The sequence below is a fragment of the Poecilia reticulata genome, linkage group LG15 (assembly GCF_000633615.1).
Source record: "Poecilia reticulata strain Guanapo linkage group LG15, Guppy_female_1.0+MT, whole genome shotgun sequence".
Classification (NCBI taxonomy): Eukaryota; Metazoa; Chordata; class Actinopteri; order Cyprinodontiformes; family Poeciliidae; genus Poecilia; species Poecilia reticulata.
In genome coordinates, this window is record NC_024345.1 from 6,289,893 (window position 1) to 6,301,519 (window position 11,627).

Genomic DNA, 11,627 nt, shown 5'->3' on the forward strand with positions numbered 1-11,627 from the left:
GTTTCAATACTTTGGTAATACTTGGAAGTATAAAGCTTGGCATCAGAGCTAATATTATTTTCTTTTGACCTCTTGACTCTCACCCACAAAATACTGGCACTAAAGTCACTGAGTCCATGACAGTTGAAGGGTTTTAAGATAAGGAAATTTAAATCTTAATATTTTACAGTTTTTCTCAGTTTGGGTGTGATAGGTATTTTCTTAAACCTACATGAAAAAAGAGAACCACAGAAAACGTATATGAGTTTTCAACCAAACTTCTGCAGGAGAAGACGCAGAGCCGCTCACCATGTGTTCTGAAAACCTTCAGTTTGTTTGTCTCTTTTATTATCAGGGGAGAGAAAGGTGTGAACAGGAATGGAGGGGGTGAAATCAACATCCTATCTTCACAGTAGGATGTGAATTCAGACAGAGGGGAGACACAGAAACTAAATTAACACACAGACAGGTTTTACAGCTCAGGACTATCCCAGGAAGATCTAAGTCACCATCTGTACAAACATGCTTGATTAAGGAAGATTTAATTTTGTCTCCCCAGTTTCAACAAATTTGAACACTAAACCTCTAAATAAAATAGTAACATAAAATTACAAATGTAAGAATGATAAACATAATAATTCTAACAGGGTGCATTTCTCAGAACAGAATTGAAATTCTTAAAGCTACCTGTTCAATCTTCAAATTACTGTGTCACTTCTGCACATCAAACAATGAGTTTCTCATTCCTTTTGCAAGTTTTGCTTTCACATCATGTAACTGATTATGTGCACTTCTCTGTTTTTCCCCCCCATTTTAATTTGGTTTAATCGTGTTGATCAGAATATGTTAAACGTGTCTGTTGAATTCTCAACTTCCAAAACAGCATATGTTCATTGTGTAAGTCTTAACATGAGTAAGTCTTGAAGTTGTCATAATGTCAATCATATTTTAATTAATTTCTATTAAATTTTTTTCTAAATCTGTCCTGAATTGGTAAATTGCTCCCAAGTGAGTCCTGAGTTTCTCTAACAGGTCAATTTATGAACCATTAGCTCATCCAACGATCAACCAGTTTTCTGAAACAGATTGAAGGTGCATCTGTGAACCATCAGTTGGCAACAATATGGTCTATATAGCCAGAACACAACACAATGTTACATTTCTGAGAACTGATGAACGGCCAGAGAGAAGAAGAGGAGTGAGGCTGAGGAGGAAACAGTTGGGAGGGAAGCAGAAGAGTCAGAAGAGGCTGAGGACATCTGCCAGCTTCCATCAGTCCAACATCAGGAGTTTTTGAGTTATTTTACAATAAAATGTCAATATATCATACAGTCTGGCCATGTTTTTCTCTTATGTAGATATGCCTCAGGCAGTATGACCGTATTTACTATGGCAAAACCACATTTAAATTTTTTATTTTACCATATTTTAGGAAATACGATATTTTACCATATATTGGGAAATACCGAAAAATACTGGCAGTTTTGGTTGCCAAAATTTTACTGTATTCTTAAAAAATGGTAAAATACAGCATTTTAAAAAATATGGTAAAATACTGGCAGATTTGGTTGGCAAAATCTTACCGTACAAAGACGGTAAAATTTTGGAAACCACAGCTGCCAGTTTTTTTTACCGTAAATTAAGGCTGTTTTTCTTTTACAGTGTAAACTGGCAAAAACAACCTGAGAAAACAATTTCACATTCAATACTACCTTCTCTCACTAACGACATCTGTCATGATGCCTCAACATGATTAGTCAATACAGGATGAACTCCACCGAACGCTGGATATAGACACCAGCCACTCTGCAAAGCTAGATAAAGACAATGGATAAATCAATGAATTATTTTCCGGCTTTATCTGTCAATGGTTGAAAAATAAATATTTCAGTTTGGCTCCTCATGAATCCTGGGATAGGGTTGAACTGTTCTTAGGAAAAAAACATCCTATTTTTTGGAACATTTGGAGGAACATTGGACTTTGTACAGCCCGTCTCTTATCACTGTGACATAATCGGTCTTCAAATTTAGAACACACACAGAGTCTTTAGCTGTGTTTCCATTGGCCATATAGTTGCACAATATGAGATTTGAAAAATAAAATTGCTTAATAGAAACATGCCAATTTAAAAAAAAAAAAAAAGCTCGCTTTTTGATAAAAATTTTGGTACTAGGACAAGCTGGTTTTTATCTGTATCCAAATTGGTTTATTTCACAAAACTGCAAAGGAATTTTTTTTTTCTTTCATCACACACAGTGGATGCTACTGGGGTGGCACCGCCACCCCACAACAGCTGGATGTTTCCACTGTGTGTTTCCACTGCCGCAAACCAATGAAGAAGACAGGAAGTAGTTAGAGGATCATGGTGCAGCATGTTTTAAAAACATAATCATGTGTGACTTTCTGATTTGGTGGAAACACTGCTATTGTGAAATTGTGTTTTGGAAGGGAAGCTACAGTCTGGTGCAAATTTATAATTCCAAGAAAATATATAAAGGCTTTGAGATTGGGTTTATAAATACAAGACTTTGTCTCTGGATATAACATGAATTTAATATTCTCTTGTGCTGTTTCAGAGAAGCATTAATTACTCACATGTTCCAGAATTCAAATTATAACACATTAGATAAATGTTAAAACTTCAGGATTTAATGGAACCTTTAAATATAAGTCAGAGTATATTATACTGTCACCTTGTCAGTGTGTGTAGCAGAATTTATGAACTAGAACAGGCTTCTTTGTTTAGTGAGGAGCTGTAACATGTCAGCCTTATAAACTTCCCTTTGACACGAGCCGTGTCAGATCCAACTCCGGCTGTAGTTAATGTAGCCTGGAGGCTTTAGCCTGGAGCAGAGAGGAGGCAGGCTGCAGTGGTCAGATTAACTCATGTCTCCACACCCCCAGATATTTCACAAACTTGTAGTCATTAGCCTCAACCAGCATTTTTATCACACTTGGCACGTCTCAATTGGTTTTATTCATGTTTTTTGAAAATCTGAAGCAGCAGTGAAAATACCTAGCTGTAGGCATAATGTCTGACCACCGGGGCAAGAAAAAACACTCCTGGGGAAAAATGTTGCCTTCAGGGTAGTTTTTATTAATAACAACCACACGTGTTGTTGAGACTAAATTAATATGTCAGAGGATTAGCAGCTAGAAGATAATATGTTTGATATTTCCTGTTTGCAATGTTTATGGGGGAGCTGCAACCAATTCCAGCTTCAAATAAGACAGGATGGGGAATATCTGGAACAGGTCACCCGTCTGTCTGAGTGTCTGTGACTCACAGAGGCCAGATTAGAGATCTTAGATGACCTAACTTTAATGTTTTTGTGCAATAGAAGGACACTAGATTACCCAGAAAAACACAACACGCACACAGAGGAAGAATGACATTTCCAAGGTTTGTTTGGTTGATGAACTTAGCACTAGCTAAACGGAACAAACCAAACTTCCCAGAGAACAGAAGACAAGAAACAACAAAGAAACTCCACAAAATGAGTTTATTATGTAAAGACCCTAATGCTGCTAACACTGCTAGCATTTGTACCTGAATGGTAAATTACTACTGATACTAATGGACTATATTTTATCAACAGTTCAACAGTCTTTAGTAAAAATCTACATAGACTGATGAAATCTTTATTCTAAAGGAACAGAAATTATTCACAACACATTTTTTGGGAAAGCACTCTATTTGTGAAAACACAAAATGGACATTTCCAACGTCTTTCTTGGCTTCAGGACTGAGCTGCCAGTCAAACCTAGAGAATGATCTGCTGTAAACTGATAACAGAATAGCGCTCATGAATAAAATAAGTTTTGCTTGTTAAAATGTGAACCTTTCAGCAGTTTGTGAAAATGAAAAAATTTGGTTTTTCAGAAATTCTGCGAAAATCTTCTCTTGTTCAGGTAACAGTTTATCTTGTTAGCAGAAAATATCATAACAGCCGTTATAATGTAGTGTTTACTTCAAAGTGCTTTAAATAACTTATGGTTTGAAATTCAGTTTACTTAGTTTATTGTTTAGTTCATTCACCTGCAGAAAAGACGATGACTACTCAGGTACTGTCCACAGCCCACACTTAAGAAATAAATAAAACATTAAAAACAAGGTAAAGATGATCAAACTACAGGTAGTTTTCATCTCCGCTTCAGAGTCAGTATTGTTCCATTACTTTTTCGGTTTATTTCTAAATGATGATCCTGCTCTTCACAAAGACCACCCAATGGGAGGGAAAGAAATGGCATCTGAATCATCAATTCCAGACAGCAATTTTCAGACATCTGTGAAATTAAGACTGTTAACCAGCTTTTATCTCCAAACTGCGGCCGACCTCTCCAGCGTTCCTTTTGCGCAAACTGTTCTACTTCGCTCAGGTTTGATGGAAGCATTTTCCTGACTGCAAGTAATCAGAACAGTCCACAGTTTTCTGTCGTCCATTCTTCAATGCTTTTAGATGCGTACTTTGGTTGATTATGTTTTTGGAGGAGCTGTGACCTGCAGACCCTCTTAGAAAAGCAAGCCTGGAACACAGCTGTGGGGCCTTCTTGTCTTACACCAGGGTTGCTGCTTCTCTTTGAAAGCTTTTAGGGTTTTTTTCTTGTATGAAAACAGAACTGTTATGACTTGATGTGACAAAAGGCTCTAATTTTGTCTCATCAGTTGAAAGGACAATGTCTCAGAAGAGATCCAGCTTGTCACTCTGTATTTTGGTAAACTCATGTCAAGCTTTCTTTCCCATGTCTCAGTGCGTATGGTGAGGATGTTCTGAAAGTCTTTTATTGCTTGTAGCTGTAAGTGGTACCAGTTGTCACAGTTGTCTATAATGAAGTAACACTTTTATACCATGGTCCCAGAGGCCAACCTTTGTCTGTTTTAAGCACTTTATTTGCACTGCATTTTGGTTACCTTGTTGTTTCTGCAGTAGCTGCAAGCTATCTGAATGATAGCTGATTGTTTATAAGAGGATTTTTATATTTTTACTTTTGTCATAGACAGAAGTCAGGGGTCCTGTTTACTCCTGGATTTTTCTGTGGAACATAACTCTAAATTAGTTATGAAGCTTCGGCGCAAATTCAATCTAGAAGACTCTTTAACCTCACCTGCCTCATCAATCAGCGCCTCCCTCTCATCACCCTGGACCTATCGGCATTGGATCAAGCCATGCCATATCCAATCATCGATCAAGCTCCAGTTGATAAGGACCTTCATCCACAGCCTCCTCCGCTTACCAGCTGCAATAAATCCACCTCCGCCCCATCTCCACCTTCAGCTCCCGGCTCTTCAGCCCACATCCTTCTTCGACATCCGCCACCAGTATAGGTCCCGGGAGGATTACATTCCTATACAGCATCAGGAATGTTTATCAAGCTTATCAAAGTTCCAGCTCGACGTCCTGGGCCGGGGCCTGAACGCCAACGGACTTTAATGTTTATTTGTCATTAAACTTTTTTAATCAATTTCTTTCTCTGAGTCTCTCCAAATTGAAGTTGCCTACTCACAGATATTGTTGCAGAGTATGGTAAATGAAGTAAGAGCAGCTTGGAAAGATGAAGTAACTAGGCACAATGCCACTTGTCACGCTACTGGCTGGCGTTTCCAAAGCAACCAATACAGGAGCACCATGCTGATAGGCTGAACCCCCCAAGAGCCAACATAAGGACGACCGGAGGTGTTAACTTCTGCAGTTGTGCTAAGACGGTTTCCACTGTTCATATTAATGCATGTTAAGGTATATTTGTTTTTCGAACTATTAAAATAAGAAGCTGTAGGTGTTTCTGGAGGAGGACTGAAGTATTCCCAGATTTCAGTTATTAGTGGGAGGCTGTGTTCTCTAAATCTTGTGAATACCTTTGGCCCCCTAGTTTTTCTACCAGTTTTTGCACAAATAGAGACGTTTTTCACTCATTCTTCAGAGATTCTCTCTGACTTTGACTGGAACTCAGTTTCTACAGGTTTTCTTCTTCCACTAAATTGTCTTGAGTTTACAATCAGCTCTGACTAACTTGTCTGTCCTAATGTGTCAGGATCAGGGGTGAAAGTAAGGGGGTACGGCAGGGTACTGCGTACCCCTAAAAGATTTAGCGGGGGTACGCAGTACCTGCAAGAGAGGGGAGCGGCTGTCTGCTGTAAAACATGAATGATTCACTGTGCAGCAGTGAGTTCATCCACTAATCAGCCGTCACTGATTAGTTTTTCAAGAACGATCTAAAACACGACTTAATCAGTTAATAAATACCTTTTTTCTCATTTCAGATTGTTTCTGAACTGTTTCCTCTGATAGGCTTAAAACGTTCGTAACTTTATTAGAGAACAACAAAAAATAAACAAAACGTGTTCAAATTAATGATCCAACAACAATAATAATCTCAATAATTAATGTTTCAACAAGGTGTTGCGCAATTCTGTGCGTTTCGGTTCCATTACCAAAATAACTAGCAGAGCAGGAGTTTAAAATGAACTAACTAACCACCGCTGTGTTCATGAGGCTTATTAATGCCATCCATCGTGTTGTGACGGCTGTAGACGTCCTAATAAGTTGGCATACCAAAACTATTCCTAGAACAGGAACGTCAGTGTTTCTTGCCAATGAGGGGGCAATAAACTACTCTATTACAATTGCAAAATAAAAATCAAGCCTGCAAGCCTAATATCGTAACGGACTGAATGTTATGTTTTTAACATAATCTCGGGTCGGCTTGTGGAGCGCAGGAGGTTGCCATGGCAACGGGTGTGCTTAAATGACAGAGAGACGGAGAATAAAAATGTGCGACTGGTTTAGAGTTGATCATCTGTTCGGGTTGTTTTACCTTTGCTGTGGCTCATTACAGCCGCTGTAGTTTCTGAACGTTCGATAAACGACAAACTTGAACTAATTACGTCGTTCTTTGTGACTATACGTCATTTACAACAAACATCAAACATATATTTTTCATTAAGTATTCAACAAATGTGAAATTAAATTAATTGTCTAATATAAAAAATAGTTTGGTGGTGTTGGGCTCAGAGTCTGAGAGGCTTTTCCTTTATCAAACTATTTTGTTTTTTGCCAAAATATCAAACTATTTTGTTTTTTGCCAAAATATCAAACTATTTTCTTTTTTGCTTCTTATTTAGTGGAAATATTGATGTTGATGAGACTTCCTCCAAAATGATAACCTTATTCAACCTTTATAGCTCCACTGTTGAAAATGAGAAGCTAACATTCACAAATGACTGAAATAAAATCCAGTCCAACATCTGGTTTGAGGTGATTCCTCTGGAACCTGTTGGAGGAAAAATATCCCAACTTCAGAAGATGAGCTTTAACATATCAGAGCTTTGTGGTTCCTCCTGTCAGTATGAGAGTCAGGGTGAGGAGGCGCCATGTTAGGAAGAGAAGTGGAAGCTGCAGGATCTTCAGAACAAACAGGTCATGATGCTGGGCTACTGATTATCCCTCTGTCTGGACACAGGATCAATAGAACCAGTTTAAAAGCTAAAATAAATGGTTATAAACCAGACATGGGAAACTGGGATGCTCTCCATGCCATGATGTTCAGAATTTAGGTCTCATGGCATCTCAAGGTGTCAACATTGCAGCCAGTGGGCTGAAGGAGGAAATACAGCTTTATTTTGTAGCAATTCAAGAGCTACCAGCTTTTATCGCTTCGCAAAAAAATTAATCAGCACAAAAACTCCAAAACACACAAAGAAGCAATATACTACATATATGTATGTTTGTGTGTTTTTTTTAATTTTGTTTTGTCATAGTACCCCCAAGAATTTAAAACTACTTCCACCCCTGGTCAGGATGGTGTTTTCATCGTGGTGTACAATGCCACTGTCATGTCAGGTAAAACGTTCATGTTGAGCTCATCTGACTAGCAAACATTCATCAACCCTGTTTTCCCCACGACTTGTGATGACCTGCAACAAAGACTTCTTATACAGGAGTTATCAGTTGATGTCACAAGAATACATTAATCTAACTATTTAAACTATTTACAATTATTTTGATAAAGTTATTTCCAAGTCACAGCCTGCTCAGATCACCTCTGCAGCAGGCAGCTTCACAGCATCCGCAGCTCAGAGGTTTTATTGTTCGTGCAGCGTCTCTGTACATCACATTACCTCCAAGTCAGCCTGCTGCACCTTACATTTTTATTTTAGTTTACCACTTGCCTTGATGACTACACCTTCATTTTCCCACTAATTATGATCAAAATAGGAAGAAATTATCATATTTCATTTGTCCTTTTTGAACTCCGTTTTTTACAGTTTTAGAACAACCTTCCTTACCAAGGATAGTTTGTCTTACTTAGAGGAACTTGACATATCTCGTTTAGAGGTGAGGATTTTGCCGTGAACAAAATAGCTTTAATAATTCCAGGAAATAATGTCCAACCACTGAAGTTTGGACTGTGTTTTTCTCGTCATCTATTCTCTCACCTGCATGTAACGGGTCAGGGTCAGGAACACGTCTCCCCTTTACTAATGCTAATTTGGTACCATAACTTATTTCATCATGCTGTGATAAACAGTTGTAGAACGCTGGTAACATTCTGGATAATGTTAAAGCAGTAAGATAAATGTGGGTAACCGTGGCAACCAGTGAAAGTTTAAAGGCCGACCGGCTCTTTCTGCAGTCACCGTGTCCCCAACACACAGAGTGAATGGACAGGCATGACTCGGGTGGTTTGTAGTTGTGCGACATTCTTAAAACTAAAACAAAGTGGGAACATATGTTGTTCAGTTTGGTCTGAATTCCATCACACAGTCGAAGCACACCACAGATGACTACTGTCAGAACCTCCGATCCAGATACAGAATCACAACGCCAAGTGAATCTGAGGACACAGAGCAGCACAGCCACCCATGGGGCCAGTACCTTTTAGTGCTCTGTTGTTCAGGATTACATTTGCTTGCATCACCAGGGTTGTCAAATTGATGAAGTTGCTTTGTTAATATGCAGAGTTCTCATCTATTTGCATGGGTTTTCTCAAGTTCAGAGCACTAAGGAGTTTTGGCTATTAGGATTGTTTTTGTGGAAATGCAGAAATGTTCTCAGTGATTTATCTTAGCATGCATAAGAGAATAATTCACCTTTAATGCTTAGAGGAAAAAAGCTTTTGTTCACATTTGTTGAGTATGTGTCTACGAGAGTAGAACATAATATAAGGGAATGATTGTTGTTTTCTAACAAAAATAATAATGATTTGCTTTCCATTTTTCCTAGCTGTCTTCTTAATCTCTAGAGACAATTCTCCTTTCGGGCTTCTGATACAGAAGTCATAATGAAGTTAAGTGCCTCACGAAACAAATAATTCATACATTTTTCATCACGCTTTATTTTGCTGGTGTCCAAAGAGAGTAAAAGCTGCCACAATCACTCATTAATGGGCCTGGTCTTGAAGAGCTTTGTCTCTTTGTTCCAGTCAGTGTGAACAATGAGACGCTGCTGAGGTTTCCTTAACACGTTCTGGAGTGATTTCTGTGGTTGCAGCAAAGCATCAGACTGCTGATGCACTAAGATGTTCATTAACCCTCTCATGAAGCCACTTCCTGGACTAAAACATTCATCAACCCCCCTGTAGAGGATGTGGGGAGAAAAGTACATCTTCTTTTTGAAAGCATTTTCCAAGCAGTCAGGTCTTAATGTGAGAAGGTTTTTTTGTTGTGGGTTTGTAAAGGTCAACGAAGCAAACTGCTGAGAACCGTTGGTTCTGTTCTGTGCTTGATTCGTCACGCTCATTAAATATATTTTTTCTGTACCTCAAACATGCACACGCACGCACGCACACACACACACACACACACACACACACACACACACACACACACACACACACACACACACACACATTCAGAGGAATATTCCACAGACTCTCACACAGCCCCAGGTGTTGAACATGTTGAATTTTGACGCTATTTTAGTCATTGAACACGATGGTCCCAGCTGTCAAACTTCCCTCTGGATACACACTCACTCACACACACGCACGCGCACACACACCTTCCCAAAGCAAGGCTCTATTCAGCTGTAGAAACTATATAGTACATTTAAATCCTTCCCCTGTTTTTCCGGCCACTAAGTTCTGTTTTTCGTCTTTTGTTTTTTGTAGTTTTGAGGCGATCTGTAGGCTGAGCTGCATTTCTATCAACTTGTTTAGTTGGAGATCTTTACATTCTGCTTTTGTCCACAATTATTATTTTTTTCTCCGATTCCAGTTTTCTTTAGAACTCACAGACAAAGAGGGTCATCAGTTAGCTTATCAGTGCATGTGTTGAATTAAAGTTGGGATCCATTTCAACCATTGTTTCTCCAGACTGGACTGATCATTCAAAGCATAACGTTTCCATAAGCACAATTTATGTCAAATATAAACTTGGATGCACAAGTTTAATGTATTTCTTTTAACAACACATGGTCTAAATTATGTATATTGGCTTGAAGAAATAGCCTACAGGCAGGCAGTAGGTTTTGTTCATATGTCCCACAGAATAATTCAGAAGACAGATTTTTAGTGGGTGCTCACTGCTAGCTACAAAGTTAGTTGCAGTAATGCTAAATCACTATAACAACATGGTATTCAGCAGAAGCTAAAATGCTAAATCTAGCTGTGTTGATACCCACTATGTGTCGAGAACAAAATGTATTAGAACATTTTAGAAATACGACCCTCAGAACAGTGAAATTTGTTACTGCAAACCACTGCAAACCTATCTGTATGGTAATCAGGAAGTGATTCTTTGGAACAGACCTTTCACTCTAGTTTCAGTTTAGTAGTGTTGAGTTTTGTTGTGAACTCTTATCGGCTATAGGACTTCCATCAGATAACACATGGGACATCAGAATATTTTAAACTTGCATTCATTCTGGGTTTAGAATAAGTCATTGGCTGCATTGCATCATGGGTAGAGAACATCCATCCATCCATCCATCCATCCATCCATCCATCCATCCATCCATCCATCCATCCATCCATCCATCCATCCATCCATCCATCCATCCATNCATCCATCCATCCATCCATCCATCCATCCATCCATCCATCCATCCATCCATCCATCCATCCATCCATCCATCCATCCATCCATCCATCCATCCATTTTCTTACACCCTTGTCCCTCAGTGGGTCAGGAGGTSCTGGTGCCTCTCCAGCTAACGTTCCAGGCAAGAGGCGGGGTCACCCTGGACAGGTCACCAGTCTGTCGCAGGGCAACACAGAGACACACAACCATCAAGTAGATAACTTGAGGAGAGGAAATGGAACTGCTACGTAAACGGTCCTCGTCCACTTCAAAATAAGAGCATGAATCTAAACGTCTAACTAACCAAACCTTCAACACACATCAAACTTTATGACTAAAAGTTTACGAAACACCCAAGAAAATTAGTTCTTAATAATTTATCCAGAAAAAAAATATTTAGGGGAAGCTAAGTGCGCTAAATGCTTTCAGTCACCAAAAATACCACAAGAAACCCTAACAAAAAAATTAGTTCTGTTATTTGTGCATTAGCAGAAATGTGGCCACCACTGCCCAACGTTTACATTATCTAGGATAGTTCAGCATTTAAACAGTTGTTTTCCTGCCATGTACTTTAGTTTCAAAGATGTACTATTATTTTCCAAAAGAGCTGAGCTCAGCATCTTCCCAGAA